Source organism: Stomoxys calcitrans, chromosome 1 (assembly GCF_963082655.1).
Source record: "Stomoxys calcitrans chromosome 1, idStoCalc2.1, whole genome shotgun sequence".
NCBI lineage: Eukaryota > Metazoa > Arthropoda > Insecta > Diptera > Muscidae > Stomoxys > Stomoxys calcitrans.
The window spans coordinates 109,332,611-109,346,956 of NC_081552.1; positions in this window are offsets into that span (position 1 = coordinate 109,332,611).

Consider the following 14,346-nt stretch of genomic DNA (forward strand, 5'->3'; position numbering starts at 1 on the left):
CACAAACTCGATTTTTGTTGGGTGATAAGCGGCCCAGTTCCTCCAAAAGCTCCTTCGGAGCACAATTATTTCAATCGTTCCCAAACTAATCGAGAAGAACGTTTACTGCGAGGATTACTACAAGAAACCTACAAAAAGGACTTATGTTCCCATAGCCATTTAATCAGAAACTTGTAGATTTCTTTCCCCTGAATGTTTGGGGTTTTTTGTGCTTCGGAAAAATATGGGAATAGAGCAATCATTGGCGAGAGATCTTGGGTTATCCGAAGAATACCACAAAGTACTGAATGAATATCTTCACTTTGGACATATGGAGAAGACAACATAGGAAGAGAAAATTAAGAACAGAAAATGCCAATCATTTTATTAGCCGCATCATGCGATTCACCAACTCGAAAGCAGAGGATCACGCAGCTACTCGTGGCGTTTTATGGCTCTCTGCTCTGGGCAGTAAGTGAAATACCTCCAAAAATAGTTTCACACACTCCTATACAAATGACGAGGCTACGCCTAATTCGGGATATCGAAATCGCACGTTGAATACGCTACTCTGCGTCTGCACTCATAGAAAAAAATCTAATGAAAATACCAAACACTGTCTGCTGACTGTTACCAGTTAACTTTGCAACTATTACAGCAGTAGTTCTGCTATTTAAGCAGTAGCAGAACAGCAGGTTTACTGCTGAAAAGTCTGATATTTGCTGAAAATTACTAGAGTTTAATTATAAAGGGGAATCTAGAAGAAAAAAGTTCTTTGAATTGTTTTTCAAATATATATGAGCTACACCAAATATCAAGTTTTTGACCGATATGGACCGTACTTGTCATGCAGTACATGTCATACAAAATTATCACCTCTAATGGGCTATAATTGCGCCCTCAAGAGGCTCAGAAAGTCAAATTTTGAGATCGGTTTATACGGAAGCTATATCAGACTATGAACCGATTTTGATCACACTTGGCAGTTATTGGAAGTCAAACCGAAATGACATATGCAAACTTTCAGCCAAATTGGATCGGATCAGCCAATTCGGAAGCTAGCGGGCTTTTGACAGTCGGACGGACGGACATGGCTAGATCGAAATAGAATGTCAATACGATCAAGAACTTTATGGGGTCTTAGACTAATATTTCGAGGTATTACAAACGGAATGACGAAATAGGTATACTACCATCCTTTGGTGGAGGGTATAAAAATAAAATGCAAATGTGTCTCCGTGGATGTTCATAATCACCACTGAATCTATTTTCCATAGTCATTTTTTATCCTCCACCATAGAGTGGAGGCAATCTACAATAATATCGTCATTCTGTTTGTAACACCTCAAAATATTGGTTTAATACCCCATTAAGTGTATATATTCTTGATCGTCATGACATTTTAAGTCGATCTAGCCATGTCCGTCCGTACGTATTTGTAAATGGGCCATATCGGTCCATATATTTATATAGCTGCCATCTAGACTTCTTGAGCCACTAGAGGGCGCAATTCTTATCCGATGGCATGAGGTGTTCTGTTATGACTTCCAACAACTGTAGTAAGTATAGTTTAAATCGGTTGATAACCCATGACCGCAAGTTTACATGTGAAATATGGTCTGAATCGGTCTATAACCTTTAAACGGATCTGCCTATTATATTTCTTGAGCCCCTAATGGGCGCAATTCTTATTCGGTTTGGCTGAATTTTTTACAAAAACTTCTACTGTGGTCTTCAACATTCAATTTCAATTTCCTTTGTTTGCCTAAAATGCGATACCGGGAAAGGAACAATTGGGATCCATAGTGGAGGATATATAAGATTCGGCCCAGCCGAACTTAGCACGCTTTTTCTTGTTTCTTAAATTTTAGAAACAAAACGCCATGTCTGTCATATACATCAATGGACGCGATGTCTATATATAATGAATCTGTTGACCAGGTAGCTTCTTAACAGCAAGATTCCACAAATTAAACTCATCTCTTCCGACAAAATATCCAAAATATGCCTAAAATATGGAAAACCAGTCACTGAAAAACATAAAAACAAGAAAAATAACAATTTTTCCAGCACATTTTTGTACCTAACATTGGATTTTGTTTGCTGATTTAGCTGGCCGAAATGTTTGCTATGTTTTCTGAAACGGCAGTTATGTCTACTTTCCCATTTTCAGCAGATAAAATCTGCTGTTTTAGCAAAAAATTTTTCTGTGATTGTTGTTGTTGGTCAGCCGTTATCGATGAAGGAATCCATCGGGTCAATCCGGCTAGAACTTTGTAGCTGTCCTATCGAAATTAGTACAAACCGTATTGTCCTTCACACCATTTAATACAAATGCAAATTTGTGCATGAACATTACTTCACATACTTAACTTTAATTGGCTATGACAGAGCATTTGTGACACTAGCCGAACGTAGAATAGCTTTCCAAGCGCCTTTATCTTCTGTACCCATTTTAAAATCTATGACACCATGTTTCGAAGTGTCTCCCACCACATGATCTTTACATCGGGCTTTTGGTCGTCCCGGTTAGCGTGTACCACCGTGTTTGCCTTCAAAAAACTTTTTTGCTGGAGCTTTAATCCATTCTGACAACATGACGCCAACGCAACCATTGTATTTTGATACGTGTTACTATGCTATCGTCGTCATACAGCTCGTGGTTCATACGTCTTTATCGGGATTTGGCGCAGAGTGAATATCTGGTCCGGGGAGGATTTACCAGGTCTAAAGCCGCATTGATAAGGCTCAATTATCTCATTGCCTATAGGTTTTAATCTTAACAAGTAAAAAGGCGTTAAGTTCGGCCGGGCCGAACTTTGGATACCCACCACCTCGGGTATATATGTAAACCAACTTTCATCAAAATTCGGTAAAAATTGCATATCTTATACTCATATACCTCATACCGATCTGAACTATATACGACACGGATGTCGAAAAGCCGAACATAAGTCACTGTGTCAAATTTTAGTGAAATCGGATTATAAATGCGCCTTTTATGGGGCCAAGACTTTAAATCGAGATATCGATCTACATGGCAGCTATATCCAAATCTGGACCGATTTGAGCCAAGTTGCATAAACATGTCGAAAAGCCTAACACAAAGCACTGTCCCAAATTTCGGCGAAATCGGACAATAAATGCCTCTTTTATGGGCCCTAAACCTTAAATCGAGAGATCGGTCTATATGGCAGCTATATGCAAATCTGGACCGATCTGGGCAAAATTGAAGAAGGACGTCGAAGAGCCTAACCAAACTCACTGTGTCAAATTTCAGCGACATCGGACAATAAATGCGTCTTTTATGGCCCCAAAACCTAAAACCTAGATATCGGTCTATATGGCAGCTATATCCAAATCTGGACCGATATGTGCGATATTGCAGAAGTATGTCAAGGGGCTTAACTTAACTCATTGTTCCAAATTTCGGCGACATCGGGCAATAAATGAGCATTTTATGGGCCCAAAACCATAAATTTAGAAATCGGTCTATATGGCAGCTATATCCAAATCTGAACCGATCTGGACCAAATTGCAGAAATATGTCAAAGGACCCAACACAACTCACTGTCCCAAATTTCAGCAAAATCGGATAATGAATGTGGCTTTTATGGGCCTTACACCATAAATCGGAGGATCAATCTATATGGCAGCTATATCCAAATCTAAACCGATCTGAGCCTAATTAACGAAGGATGTCAAATGGCCAAACACAACTCACTGCCCCAAATTTCAACAAAATCGGGTAATAAATGTGGCTTTTATGGGCCTAAGACCCTAAATCGGCGGATCAGTCTATATGGCAGCTATATCCAAATCTGGACCGATCTCAGCCATATTGACGGAAGATGTCGAAGGGCCTAACACAACTCACTGCCCCAAATTTCAACAAAATCGGGTAATAAATGTGGCTTTTATGGGCCTAAGACCCTAAATCGGCGGATCAGTCTATATGGGGGCTATATCAACATATAGTCCGATATAGCCCATCTTCGAACTTAACCTGCTTATGGACAAAAAAAGAATCTGTGCAAAAATTCAGCTCAATATCTCTATTTTTAAAGATTGTAGCGTGATTTCAACAGACAGACGGACGGACATGTCTAGATCGTCTTAGATTTTTACGCTGATCAAGAATATATATACTTTATAGGGTCGGAAATGGATATTTCGATGTGTTGCAAACGGAATGACAAAATGAATATACCCCCATCCTTCGGTGGTGGGTATAAAAAACGTTTTGCGAAATTTCAGCCAAATCGGTTAGAAATTGCGCCCTCTAGAAGCTCAAGAAGTCAAGTCCCCAGATCTGTTTATATGACAGATATATCAGGTTATGAACCGATTTGAACCATATTTGGCACAGTTGTTGGAAATCGGTTATGAACCGATTTCAACCATACTAGGCACAGTTGTTGGATATCATAACAAAACACTTCGCGCAAAATGTCATTCCAATCGGATAAGAATTGCGCCCTTTAGAGGCTCAAGAAGTCAAGAACCAAGATCGGTTTATATGACAGCTATATCAAAACATGGACCGATATGGCCCATTTACAAAACCAACCGACCTACACTAATAAGAAGTATTTGTGCAAAATTCAAGCGGCTACCTTTACTGCTTCGTAAGTTAGCGTACTTTCGACAGACAGGCGGACGGACGGACGGACAGACGAACGGACATGGCTAGATCGACATAAAATGTCACGACGATTAAGAATATATATACTTTATGGGGTCTCAGACGAATATTTCGAGTAGTTACAATCACAATGACGAAATTAGTATACCCCCCATCTTATGGTGGAGGGTATAAAAAAAGGATATAAGAAAAGATTTGCTCTGCTATTAGAGCGATATCAAGATATGGTCCGGTTTGGAACACAATTAAATTATATGTTGGAGACCTGTGTAAAATGTCAGCCAATTCGAATAAGAATTGCGCTCTTTGTGGGCTCAAGAAGTAAAATAGAGAGATCGATTTATATGGGAGCTGTATCGGCCTATAGACCGATTCAGACCATAATAAACACGTATGTTAATGGTCATGAGAGAATCCGTCGCACAAACTTTCAGGCAAATCGGATAATAATTGCGATCTCTAGAGGCTCAAGAAGTCAAGATCCCAGATCGGTTTATATGGCAGCTATATCAGGTTATTAACCGACTTGTTCTTTATTTGACATAGTTGTTGAAAGCAACAATAACAAGTAAAAAGGCGTTAAGTTCGGCCGGGCCGAACTTTGGATACCCACCACCTCGGGTATATATGTAAACCAACTTTCATCAAAACTCGGTAAAAATTTCATACCTTATACTCATATACCTCATACCGATCTGAACTATATACGACGTGGATGTCGAAAAGCCGAACATAAATCACTGTGTCAAATTTTAGTGAAATCGGATTATAAATGCGCCTTTTATGGGGCCAAGACTTTAAATCGAGATATCGATCTACATGGCAGCTATATCCAAATCTGGACCGATTTGGGCCAAGTTGCATAAACATGTCGAAAAGCCTAACACAAAGAACTGTCCCAAATTTTGGCGAAAGCGGACAGTAAATGGGGGCCCTAAACCTTAAATCGAGAGATCGGTCTATTTGGGTTTCAATAATAAAATGTTAAACTAAAAAAAAAAAAAAAAAAAAAAAAAAAAAAAAAGTTTGTTTGTTTGTTTGTTTGTTGGTTTGTATGTTTGTGTGTTCCTTATAGACTCAGAAACTTCTGAACCGATATTCTTGAAATTTTTACAGATAGGGTACTACATTTTTTGATATCGGACCCTCCCCCTTACCCAAATTTTCAGAAACGCCAGATCTCGGAGATGGGTGGTGCGATTTAAGCGAAATTTTCTGTGCTCTCATATAGTACCCTAAAAATGAAAATTTGGTATCCAAATTTCGGATGGGGTACCTAGGGGGGCTGCCCCACCCTAAAACCTACCAAACATATATTTAGACAAATCACGACAATATGGGATTCAAATGAAAGGTATTTAGGATAAGAGAACGTAGCTTATATCCAATTGTCGGACCAAGTGCTAGGGGGACCACCCCAAGCCCCAAAATACCCCTAAATCGGACATATTTACCGACCATGGCAATATGGGACTCAAATGAAAGGTATTTGCGAGTAGAATACGAATCTGACATTCAAATGTGGGACCACGTTTCTGGGGGTCCACCCCTTTCCCAAAACACCCCCCAACCAAGACTAATTTACTAACCATGGAAATATGGGGCTTAAATAAAAGGTATTTGACTGTAGAATAAGAATCTGATATCTTAATATGGGACTAAGTGTTTGGGTGGCCGTCTCTCACCAAAAACATCCCCCAAATGGGGACAAATATACGACCATAGCAATATGGGGCTCAAATGAAAGGTCTTCTGGAGTAAAGTACGAATTTGATATCAATATTCGGGAAAAGTGTCTATGGGACGACCCCATCCCCACAACACCACCCAAAAAAGTAAATATTTGCTGACTATTGCAATATGAGGCTCAAATAAGAGAGTTTTTAAAGTGGAACACGAATCCGATTTGAATTTGATATCCAATTTCAAATAAATGATATATAGATATATGAGAATAGAGCACGTTGCTGATATATTTTCCGGGCTTAGTATTTGGGGGACCACCTCAATCCCCAAAACACCCCTAAATTGGGCATATTTACCAACCATGTCAATGTGGAGCTTAAATGAGAGGAATTGGTGTGTAGAGCAAGAATTGATACCAATTTTCGAAACCAATTGTCTGGGGGTCTACCCCTTTCCCAAAACACCCCACAAACAGCAAGTTTTTAGTGACCATCGCAATATGGGGCTTAAATAAAGGTATTTGAGAGTAGAATACGAATTTTATATCCAAACGTAGGACCATGGGGCAAGGGGCATCACCCCTTTCCTAAAACACCCCCAAAGGAAAAACATTTTTCGACCATGCCAATATGTGGCTCAAATGAAAGATATTTGAGATTAGAAAACAAATTTGATAACCTATTTTGGGGCCAAGTGTTTGGGAGACGCCTCATCCTGTAAACTCCTCTTGTGTTAAGGTGTTTAAATAAATGGTATTTGAGAGAAGAGCACAATGCTGATATTTTTTCAGGGCCAAGTATCTGGGGGACCACCTCACCCCCGAAAACACCACTAAATCAGACATCATGAGAATATCGGGCTGAAATGAAGTATTTTAAGAATGGAGTACACCTTACATCCAAACTTAAATTCGTAGACCAATAAAGATCATGTGGGATTCAGATAAAAATTTACCGACTAATGTTGGACTCAAATGAAAGAATTTGGGGGGTAGAGCAAAAATTGATACCCACTTTCGGAACCAATTTTCTGGTGGTCTACCCCTTTTCCAACATACCCACAAACAGCAATTTTTTACTTACCACCCCTATATCAGACATCATGAGAATATCGGGCTAAAATAAAGTATTTTAAGAATGCAGTACACCTTACATCCAAACTTAAATTCGTAGACCAATAAAGATCATGTGGGATTCAGATAAAGGCACTTAAATTGTTAAACTGTTAGTCAAGTTTGCATGGTATTTCACTAAAAGATCTTTAATTGTCGAAAATAAATATTCCAAGGAAACTTTTGTTCCATATAAAGTAAAAGAAGAAGGCGCAGCGGAGCGGGCCCGGGTCAGCTAGTATAATATAGTTATACGATCATTAAGCAGCATACAAACCATAAATCACTTAATACTGGGATACCACATAACGCTCAAATTCACGAACACCCCACGACTTCCCCAACATTGAAGTTATGTTTATTTTATTGTGTGCTAATCCAGTTTACCACAAGCAGATAGAGATGAGATTATATTTATGAATTCCCTTTTCTGTCTAGTTAAACATTCGTCTTTTTTCTCCTTTACACTCCCGTTCTACAGAATAGAAACGTGGTCATGCAAGTGACAGTGAAATTGATTTGAAGTGCCAAATAATATTTGAAATATTTAAATTTTTACCACGAAACTTGAAACAAGATTCTGATATTCGACGTTTTATTTGACTTGGTAGAGGGCAAGCCGTTTCGGAAATCTACCATCTAAGTGTTAGACTCGAATATATTTGAATTTGATTTTTCGCACATAGGAACTAGGTAATTCCCAAGAATTTTCAATGTAATTCTTTTAATAACCGACGCATACATTAAACGCATCCGAAATCAATATGTTGAGTACTAATATTAACGCGCAATAAAATTCTGTGAATAAATCGTAATAAAATCGAGTGTATGGAAAGTAACTTCCTAGGAACGCTGTAAGCGTTTGTAGCCACTTGTAATAGAAGGAAAGACTTCGATGACAAAGTGGGACTACCGTGTCGAATTTACTCGCATTCTACTTTGATAACTATAAAAATTCGGTCAACATTTTTTAATGACATTTCAACTAAATACATGCTGTGGAATTTTTACCATAGGTTTACTAAACTTATAGAAAGGAGGTCCAGTTTCACAGTTTTGGGAACTTAATACTGTATTCGTGGTTCGTAAGTGGTTAAATTTTGATTGCGTCTGTTGCTGCTAAGGGAAAGAATCTGCATTAGGTTTCATTTTACCTAGAGTGAAATTATACGGCGGTTTAAGACTGCCGGATGGATACGAGAACAGACTTGGAGTTTCCTTACACGTATATCTGACAATTTTACTATAAAAGATACGTATACACAAGACTAGGAATGAGAATGGAGAATTAATGATAATATTTCTTACAAGTCTATTTGGGAAAATTGTGATTTTTTTGGCATTCAGTTTTTTGAAAATTGGAAAGTTATCTGCTGAAACATCCACCAATTGCGGTAGGACTCCGTTGCAAATACGCCAGACTTTTATTTTTAAGACATTTCCGCAGTTTTGGTTTTCGTCGGCAGCTCTAATTATTTTTATGATTTGAACCCTAAATAGATTTTCAGTTTCTGTTAATATTTGATGTCAACCTATTAAAGGGTTTCAAATGCTTTGGGTGTTGAAATCTGTGTACGACATCCATACTGTGGTTGCCCAAAAAGTAATTGCGGATTTTTTAAAAGAAAGTAAATGCATTTTTAATAAAACTTAGAATGAACTTTAATCAAATAATCTTTTTTTGTCACTTTTTTTCTAAAGCAAGCTAAAAGTGACAACTGACAGAAGAAAGAATGCAATTACAGAGTCACAAGCTGTGAAAAAATTTGTCAACGCCGACTATATGAAAAATCCGCAATTACTTTTTGGGCAACCCAATAAAAACTGAATTCCTCATGGTAGGACTTTAATTTATTATACCCTCCACCATAAGATGGGGGGTATACTAATTTCGTCATTATGTTTGTAACTACTTGAAATATTCGTCTGAGACCCCATAAAGTATATATATTCTTGATCGTCGTGACATTTTATGTCGATCTAACCATGTCCGTCCGTTTGTCTGTCGAAAGCACGCAAACTTCCGAAGGAGTAAAGCTAGCCGCTTAAAAATTTGCACAAATGCTTCTTATTAGTGTAGGTCGGTTGGTATTGTAAATGGGCCATATCGGTCCATGTTTTGATATAGCTGCCATATAAAACGATCTTGGGTCTTGATTTCATGAGCCTCTAGAAAGCAATTCTTATCCAATTGGAATGAAATTTTGCACGACGTGTTTTGTTATGATATGCAACAAGTGTGCCAAGTATGGTTCAAATCGGTTCATAACCTGATATAGCTGTCATATAAACCGATCTTGGGTCTTGACTTCATGAGCCTCTAGAGAGCAATTCTTATCCAATTGGAATGAAATTTTGCACGACGTGTTTTGTTATGATATGCAACAAGTGTGCCAAGTATGGTTCAAATCGGTTCATAACCTGATATAGCTGTCATATATAAACAGTTCTGGGGACTTGACTTCTCGAGCTTCTAAAGGGCGCAATTCCTATCTGATTTAGCTGAAATTTTGCATGACGTTTTTTATTTTTTCTTTTAACAACTGTGTCAAATAAGGTTTAAATCGGTTCATAACCTGATAAAGCTGCCATATAAACCGATCTGGGATCTTGACATCTTGAGCCTCTTGAGGTCGCAATTATTATCCGATTTGCCTGAAATTTTGTACGACGGATCCTCTCTTGACCATCAACATACGTATTTATTATGGTCTAAATCGGTCTATAGCCCGATACAGCTCCCATATAAATCGATCTCTCTATTTTACTTCTTGAACCCCCAAAGGGCGCAATTCTTATCCGAATTGGCTGACATTTTACACAGGTCTCCAACATATAATTTAATTGTAGTCCAAATCGGACCATATCTTGACATCGCTCTAATAGCAGAGCAAATCTTTTCTTATATCCTGTTTTGCCTAAGAAGACATGCTGGGAAAAAAACTCGACAAATGCGATCCATGGTGGAGGGTATATAAGATTCGGGCCGGCCGAACTTAGCACGCTTTTACTTGTTTTTATTTATTTATGGATTTATTGTCTACACAACAAGATAATAATCTTATAATTAGAGTGTAGATTTATTGTTATATAAAACATCCGACTAAAGTAGTTTCTTAATAAATAAACTAGGTTACAATAAATGAAAAGTGGAACAAGTCAGTGTTTACAAATAACAAGTAAAAGCGTGCTAAGTTCGGCCGGGCCGAATCTTATATACCCTCCACCATGGATCGCATTTGTCGAGTTCTTTTCCCGGCATCTCTTCTTAGGCAAAACAGGATATAAGAAAAGATTTGCTCTGCTATTAGAGCGATATCAAGATATGGTCCGGTTTGGACCACAATTAAATTATATGTTGGAGACCTGTGTAAAATGTCAGCCAATTCGAATAAGAATTGCACCCTTTGTGGGCTCAAGAAGTAAAATAAAGAGATCGATTTATATGGGAGCTGTATCGGCCTATAGACCAATTCAGACCATAATAAACACATATGTTAATGGTCATGCGAGAATCCGTCGTACAAAATTTCAGGCAAATCGGATAATAATTGCGACCTCTAGAGGCTCTAGAAGTCAAGATCCCAGATCGGTTTATGTGGCAGCTATATCAGGTTATGAACCGACTTGTACTTTATATGACATAGTTGTTGAAAGTAACAATAAAAAACGTCTTGTGAAATTTCAGCCAAATCGGATAGAAATTGAGCCCTCTAGAAGCTCAAGAAGTCAAGTCCCCAGATCTGTTTATATGACAGCTATATCAGGTTATGAACCGATTTGAACCATATTTGGCACAGTTGTTGGATATAATAACAAAACACGTCGTGCAAAATTTCATCCCAATCGGATAAGAATTGCGCCCTCTAGAGGCTCAAGAAGTCAAGACCCAAGATCGGTTTATATAGCAGCTTTATCAGGTTATGGACCGATTTGAACCATACTTGGCACAGTTGTTGGATATAATAACAAAACACGTCGTGCAAAATTTCATTCCAATCGGATAAGAATTGCGCACTCTAGAGGCTCAAGAAGACAAGACCCCAGATCGGTTTATATGGCAGCTATATCAAAACATGGACCATTTACAATACCAACCGACCTACACTAATAAGAAGTATTTGTGCAAAATTTCAAGCGGCTAGCTTTACTGCTTCGGAAGTTAGCGTGCTTTCGACAGACAGACGGACGGACGGACGGACGGACAGACGGACGGACATGGCTAGATCGACATAAAATGTCACGACGATCAAGAATATATATACTTTATGGGGTCTCAGACGAATATTTCGAGTAGTTACAATCAGAATGACGAAATTAGTATACCCCCATCTTATGGTGGAGGGTATAAAAACAGGAATTATGAATAATATATGGAATAATATATGAAGGCCGCTCAGGATAGAATGGGACAGAAATAAAAGGTCTTTGGTAGTAGAGTACACTTTTTACCCTAACATTGGGATGGACACAGGAAGACCTTCAGATCTTTAAGAATGTAGTATCCCAAGTGGTCGCTTTGAAATATGACTTTAAATGTAGATAACCACTACAAAAAAATTAATTAGTGTGAATCTGAACGAGACGCCCTAGCCCTGAATATCTTGATAGCCTCCTTCAAAATGCTTGACATTATGGGACTCAACAAAATCGTGCTCTATCACGGTGCTGATATTACTTCAGATTCCGCTTCTAAACTCCCTTCAAACCGGTCATGATTGCCTACCATGGCAATAAATAATAGGTATTTGATAGTAGAAAACGAATTTGATATCCAAGTTTGTGGCCAAATTTTTAGGGGTCGTGTCACCCCATAATTGGGGCTCAAATTAAAGACATAAATTGAAAGTAGAGCACAATGCTGATATTTTTGCAGGGCTAGATACGGGCTTATGCTGGCAACATTTGTGAGATACTATGCCATGTAAAACTTCTCTCCAAAGAGGTGTCGCACTGCGGAACGTCGTTTGGAATAGGCTACAAAAAGGTGGTCCCTTATCATTGAGCTTAAAACTTGAACCCGCTGTACTCATTGGTATGTGAGAAGTTTTCCCCTTTTCCTTAGTGGAATGTTCATGGGAGAAATTTTTTGTTTGTTTGTAAGTACGTGGATGGCCGCCCCACCCCACATACCCCTCAAATCTGGACATAATTGTGGATTATGGCAAAAAGGGGCTCAAATCTGTATCTATTTCATGGCCAAGTATTTCAGGGTCGCCTCACCTCATAAACTCCCCCTTTACCACACATATTTACCGACTATAGCAATATGTAGCTCCAATGTGATTTTCGGGAGTGGCAAAGAGTTTGGCTACTCCTATCCACCACCAAATCCAAAAGAATGAAGTGGATCAAACATCGAAACTTTAGTGGGCGAAAGATAGGGGGAGGGGATTGCCCTCTGACACGGCCTTTTATTTTAGAACAGTATATTCTCGTTCATCCTACATGACAGTTAAATTCCATTTATTGGGAAGAGGGGGTCGATCCCCCCGACGCTAAGAACCAAACGACAATTCATTTGAGTATTTTATTGTCGCCATTTACTGTCCTGCGGCACGGTAGGACGCGATCCAGAAACTTGAATCTTTATACCAACATTAGATTCGAAATATACTGTCATAGACCTTTCTTTTAATCGACATATTATCCCGATCGAACTACACGTCCTATTGAAGGGTAATTAGTGGGTAGGTCGGTCCCAGACTCTGTCCTAATTGTCTATACCACATTCGTAATTAACTCCTAAAGGCCTTTCTTTCGCTACTCATTTTGTGACTTTGAACATTCATGCGCGTTTTGGGGGTTTTTGGGGTTGGGGAGGCCCCTTAGACACCTGGGCCCAAATTCTTATAACAAATTCCAAACATCTTTCGTTTGATACCCATATTGTCCCAATCGGTAAATATGTCCTGTTGAGGGGTTTCTTGTGGTGGGGAGGCGCCTCAGACACCAAGGAATTAATTTTTATATCAACATTGAACTCCTCCTTTAAATACCTTTCATTTGATATCCATATTGCCCGAATCGGTAAATTTGTCCTGCTGGAGTTTAAGGTACTGGGGAGGGCCGTCAGACATCAAAAAAATAAATGTTTGTTTCAGATTTGTACTCTACTTTTAAATACCTTTCATTTCCTTCCCATATTGCTCAAAGTGGGTAAAGTGTCCTGTTGGGTGGTGTTTTTGTGGGTGCGGGACCCCCCCTGAAGTGAGATTTGTATTCCAAATTCGTACTCTACTCTTAAATACCTTTCATTTGATACCCATATTGTCCCAATCGGAACACAAGTCCGTTCGGATGGGTTTTGGGATGGTTCGTCCCCCCAGGTTACTTGGCTCCAAAATTGTTTACCTATTTCGTGATTTTGGTGTACCATAAGGTGACGTACAAAATTTCGCTTAAATCGGTGCACGCATCTCCGAGATCTGGCATTTATAACAAAACATGGACCGATATGGCCCATTTACAATACCAACCGACCTACACTAATAAGAAGTATTTGTGCAAAATTTCAAGCGGCTAGCTTTACTCCTTCGGAAGTTATCGTGCTTTCGACAGACAGACGGACGGACGGACAGACGGACGGACATGGCTAGATCGACATAAAATGTCACGACGATCAAAAATATATACACTTTATGGGGTCTCAGAGGAATATTTCGAGTAGTTACAAACAGAATGACGAAATTAGTATACCCCCCATCTTATGGTGGAGGGTATAAAAAGGGAAGGGGAAAGGACAGAGGTTTGTGGCACACGTGCGGTCAATGTATACTCATCTGATGAGAACGCATCTACAACAACTCGTATAGTGCGATCTCTGAGAAAGCTCGATATAAATCGATCGAATTTATTACCGACTCCAAAAGCGACAAGCTTTGATAAAAGTGCACCGTGCCAGACCCTATCAAATGCCTTGGAG